At 45.1% G+C, this 15,927-nt stretch overlaps 1 long non-coding RNA gene across 2 annotated transcripts; it reads left to right on the top strand.

Moving 5' to 3' along the window:
• Positions 1 to 7,914: 7,914 nt before the first annotated feature.
• LOC135916374 (uncharacterized) lies at positions 7,915 to 13,278 on the top strand. 2 transcript variants are annotated; one of them, XR_011507678.1, is made up of 4 exons: positions 7,915 to 8,026; positions 8,947 to 9,045; positions 10,839 to 10,966; positions 13,020 to 13,278. It is a non-coding gene; the product is annotated as an uncharacterized lncRNA (long non-coding RNA). The 2 variants fall into 2 exon arrangements; XR_010568910.2 differs by lacking the exon at positions 7,915 to 8,026 and having other exon boundaries at positions 8,659 to 9,045.
• The last annotated feature ends 2,649 nt before the right edge of the window (positions 13,279 to 15,927 follow it).

Below are 15,927 nucleotides of genomic sequence, written 5' to 3'. Positions count from 1 at the left end.
ATACCGAACTGCGCGGCCTCAAACAGAAATTCGGCCTTTGTTACCTGCCACGACACTGCCATCTTATCGTCCAGCTTTCCCCACCACTGGAACGTTTAGATGTTCTAACGTGTCTAGCCAAGGCCTATCTCCAGCTCAATAACAAGAAGTTTCAATTTCCGAGCCTCAGCATCAAACCTTTACTTCATGTCTTCAGCAAGCACGGCATTGATCCCGATTCTTACAAAGTAGCTGCTGTACTGCATTCCCCAACACCGACCGCACATAAAGACCATCGCAGCGTTCTCGGATCAGCGTCATCCTTACGCCGCTTTGCCTGTGACTCCTCTACTATCGTAGCTCCTATTCATAAACCAGTGGCCAGGACCACACCATTTACCAGGAAGGATGACTGGGAAGCCAGCTTCTGGAATCTCCTGCGATGTCTCACGCCAGAACCAGTTCTTCGCCACTTCACTGACACAGCCTCTACTATCTTACGCACTCCCCCAAGTGGGCAGTTCATCAGGACTGTCCTGCCGCAGCGGAACCACGCATCTGAAGAGCAAATCGTGGCCTGCCCAAGCCGTACTCTTTCGCCTGCTGAGAAAAATTATACCATCACTGATCTGGAGTGCCTTGCCATCGTGTGGTTCATATAAAAGTTTCGCCCTTATTTATGAGGCTGCCAGATCACAATTGTGGCTGAACATCATGCTCTGCGTTGGCTATCGTCTCTGAAGATTTTGTCCAGACGCCTTCGCCGTTGGGTGCTGCGTATACAGGAGTCCGACTACACTACACATAGGTCTGGCAGGCAATACCAAGACGCTGATGCTTTGTCTCACAGCCCGCTGTCGCCAAATGCCCATCTTGCACCTTAAATCTGTTTGGCACTGCCCACCCGACCAACCAAGACGATGGGTATTAGCCCGATACGGTTCATGACCTCGGTGGACGTTCTTTAGTAAGGTGACGTGACCTCCATCTAACGTGCAGATACCTACTGCCATCCGTAGCCACTTACGACAAGTTGCACGTTTTAAACTATATGTTAGATCATTATTTAGGGATGTTTACCACCGTACCGGTACCGAATGGGTGCCGGTCCTCCCTCACTGACTTCGATTACACGTTTTACAAGCGTTTCACGACAATGCCAAGAATGGTGACTTGGAATTTCAGAAAACCTACGACCAACTTAAGACTTACTGTTCTGGGCCTGGCCTGTCAACAAGTGTCGCCAAGTACGACGGTTCATGTGTGTCATGTCAATACCGATGACGTTGCCCATCTCTTCCTGCCAGTCCTTCGCAAACATTGCCGCGACGCTCTGTTCCCTTCCAATCAGTTACAGGTTACTCGCGCTTACAGACGCGGGTCACCGCCTAATTGTCCGCGCTGTGGACCTTCTGACTGGCTACGCTGAAACGGCAGCTCTTCTGGCGCTGCCTCTGAAGTCGGCAAGTTTTTCGTCTGCGCCATTATCCAGCGCCACGGCCCACCTCATGTTCTTCGGAGTTACCATTTGCAAGGCGTTCCTTTTTCATATTCTGGCTGAAGTCTAGCCTGCCTCTAACTCCATCCATAAGACTACATGAGCATATCATTCCAAATTAAAGGTCTCGCCGAAAGTTTCTTTCGAACTCTGTCCGTCATGATCCCCGTGTATGTTAAACCCGACCAAAAAACCTTAGCCGCTGTGCTTTCTTTGGCCAGGTTTGCTCTTAACGCCGCTGTTAAACGAAGACAGAGAGCGAATGCTTTAACGAAAGGCAGAGATTTTAGTCGGCGTACAGACATCGCTGACATGCTACTTGGCGTGGGGAATGAAATTGGGGAGAGAAAGAGAGGAGGAAGGCACAAAAAAGGGAATAAGGTAAAAAAAATGGGCACTGAGTTTTCTGACTCATGGGCAACGGTGTGCTATTGTAAAGTCCTTCAGTGTAGGCAGTAAGCCACAATATTGTGATAGCTTTCGCGGCGTGAAAGGTACATGAGGGTGACAGAGTAGAACAAAAGTTTGTCGGGTTGACCAATGTTTTTATGTATGTGAATAAAAAGATCATCGCACGCCTCGGTTGTGTGAGGCAGGCAAAAGGGCCTAATACACAACCCAATGGCAAAGGTCTCTGTGTAAACAAATGCATGCAATGTTTACAGAAGGAACGCTCGTCGACATGCGCTCGACACTCAAACAGCATATGCCCACCGGTTTCAAGTGAGCCACAGTTGTTGCTGTGTGAACTTGTCACTTGACAGAAGCGGTACCGTAAGCCGTTTCCATAAGCGGTGTTCAGGCCAAGACGATTATATAGAGCTTCTAATGGCGAGGAATGTTGGATGGGAGTTTGGATCTGAGATATGGGTCGATTGAGCAAAGGAAACCATACTGCTGGGTCAGCAAGCTTCACAGCCGGTGCTTTTCTTCAGAAGCAAATCTTTTAGCCACTTCGGAAACACAATATCTAGTGAAATAAATCCGGTTATAGTTTTAGTGTTCAATACATTTGCGTGCTGCGTCATCTGCTTTCTCGTTGGCCAGAATACCAAAATGACCAGGTATACACTGAAATTTTACCCAGTGGCCTGATGCAAGGGCGAGGGGCTGTAAGTACGCAATGTCAAAAGAAAGAGGCTAATGATTGTTTTTTTTTAACAGAGTGCACAATTTTTGTACTGCTCCTTTAAAGTCAGTGAAAATCGACTATTGATCAGGTGCATGGCGCTGTATATAAAGGATAGCTTCTTTGATGCCGTGAAGCTCTGCTGTCGTTCAGGATGTCCTCCGCTGCAGCCGACAAGAAAGCATTTGTCCTGTTGAGGCCACGTGGTGACCAAAGGAGGAAGTCCCCCGAGTGGTTGAAACATCTGTGTAGATGTGGGTGTGCTGAATATATTTCTCAGCTAAATAGAGGAAGGTTGTCTGCAGAAGTGTGGCCTGTAGCATGCGACACTTCGTCCCATTTACCCCGGGTAGAAACTGGTTTAGATATAGAAGTGAAAGCGTCCAGGGAGGAAAAGTTGGAGGTAGTAATTTCTGTGGCTAAGTAATCAGAGGAAGGCGGAAGTTTTGCAGAGCTTGGCCAAAGCAAGACTTAGTGTGGGTTACGTGGGTGCGGTACACGAAGTGCTTCTTCCCTGGGAAGAAGCAAGGGAACACGCCGAAGACGGGTACTAATTGTTTCTTGGTAAGCGATGACATCTAGCGGGAGACATCCTGCTTCCGCTACTGCTCTAGAGGCTTGTTGTGCCGTACCACGTGCATATCATTGAGGCGACGGAAGCTGCCATACTACGTGCACCACGTGGCTATCATCAAGGTGACGGGAGCTGCTATACTACGTCCACCACGTCGCTATCATCAAGGAGCCAGGAGCTTCCATACTAGGGCACCATGTGCATATCAGCGAGGTGACGGGAGCTCCCACTTTTCCTCGACGTATCAAGAATTCGACGAGGAGGACTTTAAGAATCGCCCAGCCATCTCCCCGATGAATAAAAAATTCAACGCGAGTGACGTCGGCACTTGCCAAACTGGTTCCTGCCGACGAGCGATCACCAAAGGGACTAAAGGGAGAACCTGCCCATGGTGAGCAGATAGAGTCGGTTCCAGTCACCCTGTCGGTGTGATGCGCTCTTCCAGCTACATGTACCCTATCATCCACTATCTGTAAATATTGTATAAAGTTGTTCGTTTCTCCTTCGTCTGCACAAAGAGTCCGTCTTTCGTCCTCCACCCTGAAGTCACAACAGTGGACGGCAAGGTGTGGGATTCGAAGCCAGATAACACCCGCTACACCACTCAACGACAGCCAAGAGGACCACCGGCATCAGCTACTCTTGAGGGTTGAGTGCCAGACGTTTGCATTTCGAATCGCTAGACATTTGTTCCACAAGTAAACGTTAACGACAATTGCTCAAGTATTCTGAAAGGGTTGTAGGGGCTTTGTCTTAATGCACTTCAGGCCTTGCATAGATTTCCGGCTTCGCAAGCAATGCTAGTTTCGAGGCAAAACCGGAAACGAGCCGTCAGATCGCGATGGAGAAGCTCAGGATACAGGACCTTCTTGATGTTTGTCAGGAGATGGGCATTTAGAGAGCCGTGTCAAGGCGAAAGGAAGCCATTCTGGACGTTGAGGGCACAAGAGGTAACTGAGGAGGAAGTCGAAGAAGTTTGGGGAGCAATTCTTGAGAGGAGATGCGAGGAAAAATGCGCGACGACGCAGAAAAAGCAAAGTTCCCAGGAGGCAGAGGGAATGGAAAGACGCAAGGACGTAGAGAACAGGAAAAGGCGCGAGACTAGCAGAGGACAGATAAAGGCGCGAGGTGGCAGAGGAGAAAGGAAAGCCCGAAGAGCGAGATCACGCTCTTAAAATGAAAGATTTGGAAGCAAATTCAAATCAGCTTGGCGCGTTCAAGTCACGTTTCCAGTGCAGATTATTCACCTAAACTGAGAATACAGGATCTGATGATACCTTACAGGATAGGCGCTGTTATCTCACTTTTTCTCGTGAATTTCGAACGTACGTGAAAAAAGATAGGGCTGAACGGGAGCGTTTGGTCTCAGAAACTCCTTACAGTTGGCCCAGGATAGGCAGCGGAAGTTCTCGCACGTTTGTCTGAAGAATACTACGAAAACTAAGGAAAGTTAAAATCTGCGCTTCATCGGAAACACCACCTCTCTGCCGAGGCATTTTAGCAGCCGTTTAGACAGGCAAAAAGGGGCAGCGAGTCGCAGAATGACCGCGCACGAGTTAAAGTGTAACTTGAAAAATTGGCTCAGAAATGCAGAAGTGTACGGCAACCACGAAAAAGTGCTTGGATGCATACCACTGGAGCAATTTTACCGAGCTCGTCCAAAAGAAGTTAGACGTTAGGACAGGCTCCCAAAGGTAGACAAAGAGAAGGCAGCGTAGCTCGCGGCAAAATACTACACACACCAAAACTTACAAGAATAAACATTTCAGGAAGAATGGCTAGATAAAGAGGACTATTCTGTAAAGCGATTTTCCCCTCGCAACGCAATTTTGACGAATAGGAAATAATCTACGAGCGACGAGTTCAGCAAAGGCCCATCGACTAAGGCAGAGGTGGCAAAGGAAGGGCTAGCAGAGACAGCCGTCAGGTGAGGCCGCTAAAGCTAAGGCCAACATAGAGCGCGCGTTAGAGGCCAAGATACCAATTATCTGCTTCAGTTGTAACAAGGAAGGCCATATTTCCTCAAATTTCAAGGAGAAAATCGCGTTCACCAGCATTAGCCAGTAAGAGGAAAATTGGAAGCTGCTCGAGCCATATATACCGGATATCGTGGCAAACGGGAAAAATGTGCAGGGCACTTCGCGATTCTGCCACCACCATTGACGTCACGCATCCGTCTTGTGGTTCTCCCGGGTACTATACAGGGCAATGCGCCTGGATCAGACAAGTCGCAGAAGAGCAGAGCGCGTGCTTTCCAGTTGCCAGGGTAACCCTCGAGGGCTTTTTGCAAACGGAGGTAGCCGTGAGTCCACGTTTACCGAAACACTTCTCGTGTCTTTTTTTTTTTGACAAATCGGAGCAGCTTTCAGAAAAGGAGGGCTGGTCGTCCTCTACTAGTCTGGCTTGCATCATTAACGCGATGGCGTCACGCACCCTCTAAGAGAAACGTGAAAACTAATCTTAAAACGAGGAAACTGACAATGTAACGCCCCTATAGCGGAAGCCTACACACTAAACATTTTTACACCCTTATGGGTGTTAATAGGGGTGCTTTCGGCATTTACACCCATGCCCACACCCTTTTAGCACCCTTTTCGGTCAAAGCACCCTATCACGAGGGTGTATACCACACATAAGGTGTGACTTTGCTCGAAGAAGGGTGTTAACTCGACGCCTGAAGGGTGTTGAACGTATTGATGCATAAATCTGAGTAACGTGTACACGTCCGCGCTATGAGCAATGTGTGTATGAATTGCATTTTTAATGCGAAAGCGTTTCATGGCCTTTCAGGTAGGAAAGGTGGCGTTCTCCGCAACAACAATCCATACGGGACCCTGCTCACGACAATCTTGTCATTTCCCTTGAAAGCATTCAGAGAGCATTCAGAATCGCGCCGCCCGTTTTATTCGCTCAAATTATTCACTTCATTTTAGCGTCACGTCCATGAAAAGAACACTAGATGAACATGACCTTTGATTACGTCGCAAATACTTTCGTCTCTGTCTTTTTCATAGAATATGCTAATTTAACCCTTCTCGTAAAGAAAATCTTTTCACCACACCAAGTTCTCGTCTCGCATCGACCATCAACACAAAATTGATATGCCATTCTTCCTTTTTACCAAGAACAGCCACTGAATGCAACCGCCTTCCCGCCTCCACAGGCTCAATTTGTGACACCACTAATTCAAGGTCGCCGTTCAAATTATCTTATGGTTTGATTTTCTAATCTTGCGTTGCATTGCAATTATTGCATATTTTCACCACTCCTTTCTGTTGTGCCTACTAGGCCTTGAATGTATGTATAATAAATAAATAAAATGTGAAGTCATCTCTGTCTTGTATGACGTCAGTAGTGATACAGAATGTAGTGAATACAACAACGTTAATTATGAGCAATTATGGGTAAATAATGTGAAATAATGTGAATAAGGGTGGAATAAATTGCATTAAGGTTCGTACAAACTATAGCACGGTGGATTACGGGAGATTAAGGTAGAATTGTGAAGAACACGTGACAATGTATGAACTAACGTATCATGGTCACGTGACAATTGCAGGTGTAGATGCGTGAAGGGATTAAGTTTTCGCATTCCTAAGTGATTGTCGATATTTCTTCAAGGAGTCTGATGTTACTGGCATGACGGCCACTCGAAAAATGTATCATCCAGAAAAAGAACGCCCTTTCACTTACAATTTCATTATCATTATTTTTCGTGCTCACAGGAATATTAACATGCAATTAAACACTTCTAGAAAAACTGCAGTAGCAGAGCGAAAACAAGATAGCAACTTGCGCAATTCTGCACTAATATTTCGGTGCCCTTAATAGCCCAACAAAAAGTGGTGAAATGGAAGAAGCTGTTTGGATACATTTCTGAACAAACAGGGACGTGCTGTTAGACGAGCCTCTGCTGTACAATGGCATCAACGTACAATTTCCATGGTGAATCCATAAAGAAGACTTATAGAGGCGAGATCACGTTGGAAGTTCTCAAACCCGAATTTCCAAGTACCTTGCCTAATTCATTCAGAGGTTTACTAAGCTACTGATCTGCTTTCTAAGTGCATCCTCAAATACAGTTTGTAAGGCTGAGCCTATGTATTAAGGGCTGGTGTCGTCAAAGCTGTAATTTCTTATCCAGAGCATACGCACTTGCAAACGCGGTTTTCAGTCTCCTCATGAATGTTTACGCGTCGCTGTCGCACGACCAAGATGTGAGCGTCTTTATCGCTGAAACTACGCTGTGACCTCGCAAAGTTGCTTCGTTCGGATGCAGCAAATAATCTAATCGCACCAGCAGAAGGGCGCCTATCGTCTCGCTCACGGTCCCGATTTGTGTACTGTACCCTCAGTGATGCAGCACAGGCTGCGCCCCCCACCCCAAAATAAAATGCTCGGCACGAAACGTAGTAGCAACTACCCGCCTCACCGCTCTAGTTAGAGACCACAACGAAGCGGCAGCAAACAGGCGGCCATGCGAGCAAGCAAACCTGTCAGAATAAACGTTCAATTTGCGCGGCCGCCCCATGCCCAATGAAAAGCGACCGGAAGTGACGGCCAACGCTGTACCATCACTACGGCGCGCGGCAGGACGGGAAGGCGGAAGCTGCGCCATCATGCTCGTTTTCGCATGCGTTCGCGTCGCGCGCTGTGCGAAATAATTTTAAACGTGTGATTAGTTTTGCGCGCGGGGTAGAAAACGATGTGGCCCTTGCTTTGTGTATTACTCGTGCCCCACTTCAAAGCAAAGCGTTCGTACGCACTGGAAGATGGATCCACGAAGGCTGAAACGAGAAATTGCAACGTGCCCGGTCGGTAGTACTGGCATGACGGACATATTCAGGCAAGTGCCCGTTTATTTGGTATTTGTTTTGTTCGCTTTAGAAATATCTCACTGTGATCTCGTAGCATAATTCATAATTCGCTAATGTAAGAGCAAGAGCAGCTGCACTCCTACTAGGGCAAGTGAACTACCTCGATCGCGTCCCGTGTGACTAATGTTTGTCAAATCTTCATCGGGCGTGGTGCGCCTGCATAGTTACGTTTTTTTCTTAGCGCTTGAGCGTTCATTGATGTGATTCTCTAGTGCGTTCCGCGCGGCTGCTTGTAATACGGTCGTTCGCACTTCAGTTAAATGTGGTCGACCACTTTTGCGTCGCGTAGAAAAAGGACGACTGGCTTTGCCACCTTTCGAAAGAACCGGCGCGGTATTGGTTCTCCCTGATGCGTTCGCGTGCTGCTGTTGCTGCTTGCCGGACGCCTTCAGCATTTTTTCGGCTCGCTTTGTCTGCGCGTGTGCGCGTGCTCGCGCTCGGCTCGATTTGTGTGTGCGTGCGTGTGTGCGCTCAGCTCAGCTCGCTTTGTGTGTGTGTGCGTGCGTGCGTGCGTGCGCTCGGCTCAGCTCGCTCTGTGTGTGTGTGCGTGCGTGCGCTCGGCTCGCTGTGTGTGCGTGTGCGCGCGTGCGCGCGTACAGTACATGCCGGTTTGTATGGGCCGGCGTGTTTGCGCGTGTCTAGTGCGTACGTGTTTTGTGAGTGTGTTGTCTGTGGGTCGCTGTGTGTGCGTGCACGTGTTAGCGTGTCTGCCTGCATGCATGTATGTGTACTTGTTTGTGTGCATCAATGTGCGCGTGCGCGCTTTTGTGTCTGCGCTTTGAGAGTGCGTATACTTGTGTGTGCGTGTGAGTGCGTTTTGTGTGCGTGCGTATGTATTGCATGAGGCCGGTAGTTTTACTCGCAATAAAACTCTTCCGATTTGGTGCAGCGAGTGTTCCCGCCTGAAAGCCGAGTTTGGTTTCAAGCCACTCTGGACAACTGCTGTATGAGGCGCCGTTTCTCGGGAGCACCAGTGGGAACGCGCCAGGTATACGCTTCGTCCTTTTTCCTCCCATGCCCTGATGAATCGATATCCTTGATTGTTATTGTGAAAGGAACATTACATCCAGAGCATAAATAAATGATTAAGAAATCTGGTAGTGTGTTTCGCCATTACACTAGTTCCGATCTTAAATACGTGGATTTCTCATTAGCCCACATTTCTTTTTGATGCAGACAACCGCTGAAATTGTTAGCGGCAGGTTATTCGAGATATTCTACGTATATAGCAATTGTCTTCAGGAGCTTTAATGAATTTTGAAAATTTGAAGTGTTGTGCTTTAGAGGTATCATATACAGTGAAAGCTCGGTAATTCGAACTTCAATAATTAGAATTTATGGATAATTCGAACTACGATTTGGTCCGGCCAAGCTCCACAGAAGTGTATGTATAAAAAAGTCCGTTAATTCGAACGTGAGAAGGTTCCCTCACGGATAATTCGAACTACGCTCGCCTGGCACACGGCCAGAGAAACGCGCCTACTGCCTACACACAAGGCTGTATTGCCTCCGAAACGGAGAGAACAGCGAGAGAAGGCAAAATCGGAAAAAAGTCTAACCGATGCGGGGTCATCCAGAAGGCAGCGGCAGCTGCCGCCTCTCCGTTCTACGTAACCTCCGAGACTTCATGCCCGTTGCGAATCTCGGACGCTTTGCAAATCTTGTACAGCTGCTAATGTTGTGCGGAGATGGCACGGCAAGCGCCATCGTAACACAGCGAATCAAGTACGTCGCAGCTGCGCTTGCAATCAAGAACCAACGAATCAGGGCCTTCGCCACCGTCACATGTTCAGCGTCTTTGTCTCGGCAGTCTTCATCGGTTGTGCACGTCTGTTTTCAGCTTAGGAGGTATCGGCCATCGCGATTCATTGTGATGGTGTTAAGCCTCGGCTAACGTTCGTTTCGGTGGACATCGGTAGTGTGGCACAGTCGGACCCAGAGCTTCGACTTCAAGATGGCGTGTGTCCGCGGCACGCGCAATCTTTTTCTGACATGCCAAATTTCTGACATGCCCTACTGCTTCCAAATCGCAGTGTACTGTTGCTCTCCTTCACTTTCGTTAATTCGAACTGAAGCGGCTTCCCCTTGCGGTTCGAATTAACGAGCTTTTACTGTACAAGCTTTAGGTCTCCGGGTAGTTTGCATGCCCTTCGAGAGCTGTCACCTATAGCCCTATTGAAATTCGTAACTACAGTTTGGAGCTCTGGGGAAGCTAGAAGGCTTGTCCTGGCTCTCGAGAAAGTGTTTAAGCTGGAGGTGTAGGTTGAGGAGTTTGGGGTTGGTGACACAAAAGATTTTTTATGCCTTAGCAGTAGGAGTGACACAGGATAAAAATATGTATGTGTGTCAAGCGTAGGAAGCTGCTCATGTGGTAGAGGCATGTGTGTGCGTGTGTGTGTGCGCGCCCATGCATGCGCGCGTGTGTGTGAATTCGCTCCTCAAAAGGGAGTATGTGTGTAAGTGAGCTACTTCATTGCTGGTCTGTTTGCCAAGAATTGGCAAGAAAACGCAATAATCAATTTAACTTGAAATAATAAACTTCAAAGCATACTGGCGTACTGGCGACAGCAGCATATGAGCATACAAGCTTGCAGCTGTGTGACAATCTTAATGCATGACTGGAACATCTGGAAGGAGGCTTGCTTCTTCTTCAGTAAGCAGCACAAAGTCCATATTCTTGGCTTTTCTCGTGCAAACCAAAACGAGGCTCATTGCGAATGATCTTGTCTTTTGCTCTAATAGCATTTGTTTATCTTGTACTTAGAGCGTCGTTTCTCGTAGGTCATGCAGATGGCAGGAGCAATTTCATAATGCCCAGCCTTGGTGGCCCCCATCAAGAGCAAGCCACTTGCGTTCGCCTTCAGACAGATGGTTAATGTCTTCTTGAAAGCGGTTGAGAAGACAACATTGTAAGTAGATATAGTTGTGTAGTGTAATATAATAAGTCAAGTTATAGTTTAAAACTCAGGCTCCTTGGCCGCCTAAGCTTGATATGATGTGCAGTTGTCTGTGGTTGTAAATATTGCCGATGTTACAGTGCATACTGCAGGTATGACTGCTGATCCAAAGTATACATTTGCATTTTCTTGATGCTCTTTCATAATGAGGATTTTCTTTGTGCAAGAATATTCACAGAATGCCGGGGCATTGTAGCATCATATTCTTTATTGTGCATTCACTGCTAATTTCATATGACCTTCCTGCTACCAATTTATTTGCAGGAAAGGAATATTTGTTTACTCTCTGCAATGAGCTTTTTATTTGCTCATTGCATTACACTCTTCTACCTTTAATTTATTCCCATATAATTATCAATACCTTAAAATTTCAGCTGTTTTTATTTTGAATACAATATCAAAATGCACCGGATTGAAAACTAGACTGCAAGGGATTTGAAGAAATTACAAGAAACCAGGACCTCTCGGGAGCGTTAAAAAAACGTTTCCGCAGGTAATGTGCCTAATTGTACTGAGCTAGCTGCTCATTAAAATTGCAAGCATATTTCATTTCACACAGTTTTGCAGGATATAGCAGGCCTATCATAGTCTCTAAGCACAACCTTACCTCATTTGCATCATGAAAATGTCTCGTGCTTAATTTGGGACAAGTTTTGAGAAATGAATGTTTCATAATTTTGAAACTACACAAAGTATTGGCTGAGGCTAGACAGTTTTCAAACAACTTGGCCATGTTGAACCTAGCCATTACAGGACGGAAAAAAAAAACATGCACAGGAGCACTCATTCAATGAAATGCGATGCTTATGGTCATTTTCCACATGGCAAAATGTACTTTTAAGCGAGAGAGGGCAGGTAGCCAATTTACAACCATTGTAACTCATGTGGGTAGTAGCAACACAGGATGAGAAATGGTTGTGTCTCTGAGGTTCATTGAATATGTGAAATCTCATATACAGTACTCCTCCCTCCCCTATGAGGGGTAACCGTGCAATATGTTTTGGGCAAGAAAGATGATTGTTCTAGGAGACAAGAAATTTCAGGCTCTAGTTGAGAGGCTACAGAAAGAAGGACCATGTAAATAGTCACAGGTTAACATAAACTGCGTCGGAGGGGCATCAGAGTTAAGAGCTTGAAGTGGGAGCATAAGGAAGGATCATAAGTTTAAATAAGGGAATACTACTTGTCAGTGCATTGCCAAGCTAACCCATTGAAAGAAGGGGGCGTGCTCTAAGAAAAATAGTTGACAATGCATGCTAAATTTTCGAGGAAAGTATGCCAAAATGCCAATTCTTACTAAATTAGTAAATAAGAAATACACGATAAATTTTAGGATGCAGAAAGTGTCTAATAAACTGCATTGGAGATTTGGATATTGTTGGGCTGGATGCATGTGTTGCAGGGCAAATGAGAATGCCAGTGGGGATTCCCTCATTTTCATTTTGCGTGCACTCTCTGGAAAACAGTACTCTTTGTCTCCTAGTGTAATAATGCTGTGTAAAAGCAGTCATTTTTTAATGCCTTGTGCATTTCACTCTTAATGTGCCATATCCCGTAAGCTTCTCACCTGCAGTACTTATAAAGTGTAATGCAGATATATTGCAGATTTCATAATGTCAATTTTGTATTAAGGTCACATACACACTCTTGGACAAATGTCTATGTTGAGAAATGTCATTGGTTGTCTTTAAATTTTATTCACTCTTATTTTCTATGGTGAAAAGGCTACTGTAAATTTATATGTTTTTGCTGCTTTATGTGCCTTGTGTTAACAATTATATAGTGGTTTAGCATTCACAGTAACATGCAATTCCTTAATTTGCAAAATAGAAACTTCTACCTCTCACTTGTCTTGCCCAGTTGCCTGAGCGGTGCATTCTGCCCAGTCACATTAATTAAGTTTGTTACTTTGAGGAGCTTGTTGCTTTATCAAATTTTCCGCAAAGTACATGTGTAATTGCACGGACTGAATTTTCATGATTCTCTTCTTATTTTGCTAATGCAGGATGCAAGATTCCAGCAATGCCATGCGCTGCGTTGGTCAAGATGCTCAGAGAATGGAGTCCCTGCACCTCGTGGTTAACCGTGAACATTTCTTTTTCTTTTGGAAAGCTAAAGGCCATTTGCTGCATCACTTGCATTTTTGCAGCTCGTATGTGTACTATATTTTTCTAATTTTGAATCAATATTGGCTGTTCAGTATAAAAAATGACGTACAGCGTGAAGGACGACTGCAAGAGACACACTCCACTGACTTGCAACAATATTTTATTGCGTTGCCACATCGTGTGTGTATACACAAGAGGAGTCATGCGCAGAAGATGAAAGCCAGTCACAAGGGGTGTTCTACCAGCAAGTCATTGTAAAAAGAACATGGTCACTTGAAAAAAAAACATCACAATTTCATTCTGTTTAGATACAAAATTTCACTAGGGGTCAGTGTGATAGAGGGGGCACTAACGCACACACTACCCAGTTTTCTGGTGAAATCAGCTTCAATAATTTACCGGGTGAGCTGTGTCTCGCTAGAACTTCCGTATCTTCAAAGAGGGGCATGCAACCGCAGTCCCGGCAATGAATGCCCAAGTGGCCTTGAACAGTGTTATTGACGTTATAGTGCTCTCTTAAACGACCATTTAGGCGCCTGCCTGTCTCTCCAATATATTTACTGCCTCAAAATGGGAATTTGGGAAACCACATTCGTTGCACACATCGCAAAACGTTTTCTGTGCCCGGCAGAGCAACAACTCTGACGCGATTTAGGCGCGTTTACACGCTTACAGAGCCTTGCCAGCTTTTCCTGGGCTGAGAAAAGGACTGTGATTCCTGCAGGTTCCCCAATCTTTTTTAGCCTATGGGAGACATCATGAACATACAATAGCACTGCAAACCTGTGTCTTTCAACCGGCTGGTTCCTTGACCGAGCGTGCTCGTCATGTTTTGTGCACTTCAGAAGCTGTTCCGCTATGGCTGAAATTAAGGCCGAAGGGTAGCCAACCCAAGAAAGGCAATCAACCTGTGCAGCAACACTATGTTGCATCTCGTGTGAGCAAGATTTATTGAGGCTGTTAAGGAGGCAAAGCTTTACAATATCTCATTTCACTTTGTTGGACAAACAGGCAGGCGCCTAAACAATCATTTAGGAGAGCACGATAACAACGTCTATAACACTGTTCAAGGCCACTTCGGCATCCATTGCTGGGACTGCGGCTGCGTGCCCCTCTTTGAAGGTACGGAAGCTTTAGCGAGACACAGGTCATCCGGGTAACTATAGAAGCAGATTCCACTAGAAAACCGGTTAGTGTGTGCGTTGGTGACCCCTCTATCATGCTGACCCCTAGTGAAGTCTTGTATCTCAACAGATAGAAATTCTATTGTTTATTTTTTTCAAAGGAAGATGTTCTTAGTACAGTCACTTGCTGTTAGACACCCCTTGACTCATATTCCGCGCATGCCCGCTTTTGTACACATACCCATGATGTGGCAACGTAATAAAATATTGTTGGAAGTCAGCGCAGTCTGTCATCTCTCGCAGTTCTTGTCATTCAAGCTGTACGTAATTTTATCTCATTAATTGCAAACTATCCCAAGAAACTACCCTTGTTCAGTATAATTATAATGTTTGATACGACCATTTGCTGGCAAATGTTAACAGTGTGATATTTAACTTGAACTTTTGCATGACTGCCTATGCCTGTGTTCTTTTAGTAACCAGAGTATGGCTAATTTATTAAACCATATTTGCTAATTTGCATGCTCACATGCTACAGCACGCCTTAATCTTGAATTACTGCATCCAAGTGCAAATTATTTAAAAATTTACTATGTATTTTAAAACACTGTCCACATTTTGTGCTCAGCAAAATTGTTTAATCAACAGTGGTTTGTTTTTATCAGGTCTCCTACTGCACTTTGCACCCAGGCACTAGTAGATGTGGAATATGCACTCTTGATTTATAGTAAGAAAAGAACCTATTTTCAAACTACATATTGTACATGTACCAGTGCCTTCGAGTTACAAAACAAAAATTTATAGAAACTGGTATTGTAGTTAGAAAAACCGCTACACAGCACATTTAGCCCACAGAACTCTCGTTTCACAAAAGAGGACAAACTATGTAGGCACTAAAAAATTCTACGTATTGTTGTGCTTAAGTAACCTTGTTGGAAATAGAAAATTAGCAATAAGGCTCCTGGCTTAAACCTCACTTAAAGCATGTCTATGCTTGGAAAGTATTGTTTCAGTCTGAAAAATGTTGGCCAGTTCTGCTTTACATTGACTTTCCAAACTTTTCATAATGCTTTGCGATTACATTAGTGTACAAAATAACAGGTGTCTTTCTTGTGCGTTTGCTCTGCATTTCAATTGCTTCCCTAATTCACCTTTGCAATATGCCTTTTTTTAAGGCATCAAAACTTGAATTTTCGTTCACTGGAGCCTAATACTAAACATTTATTACTTTATGTGGCCCAAAACACTGCGAATCAACCCAGGCTATTTCAGTGCTGCTATACATAGTTTCTTCTCTAATAACAGATTTGATCAATACATATATTTTAGATACCTTTGTGGGAAATGTACATGTTCTTGTACTTACCGATGTGTTTGGTGATTGTGCATGTTTATATTTCATGTGATTTATGTATATGTTGTACTCTGTATTGCAGCATGCAATAAATATATTTGCATTTTCTTGAAAATGCAGCATATATCTTACCAGTCGGTGTTGCATGTTATTTGGATATGGAAATCATGATAACCTTGGTGTTGATATACATGCTCAAAAGTGTCAAGTTTGCTAGCTTGTATTTGTGCAGCGAAGACAGGTTTTCCAATATACACCATGAATTACTAATATGTAATGTGATCCACACTTATAGGTGTTGTGTATACCCATCGAAGCTTTAAGGCC

The sequence above is a fragment of the Dermacentor albipictus genome, chromosome 8 (assembly GCF_038994185.2).
Source record: "Dermacentor albipictus isolate Rhodes 1998 colony chromosome 8, USDA_Dalb.pri_finalv2, whole genome shotgun sequence".
Classification (NCBI taxonomy): domain Eukaryota; kingdom Metazoa; phylum Arthropoda; class Arachnida; order Ixodida; family Ixodidae; genus Dermacentor; species Dermacentor albipictus.
The sequence above is the reverse complement of the archived record's forward strand: the minus strand, read 5'-3'. Positions and strand labels throughout refer to the sequence as shown.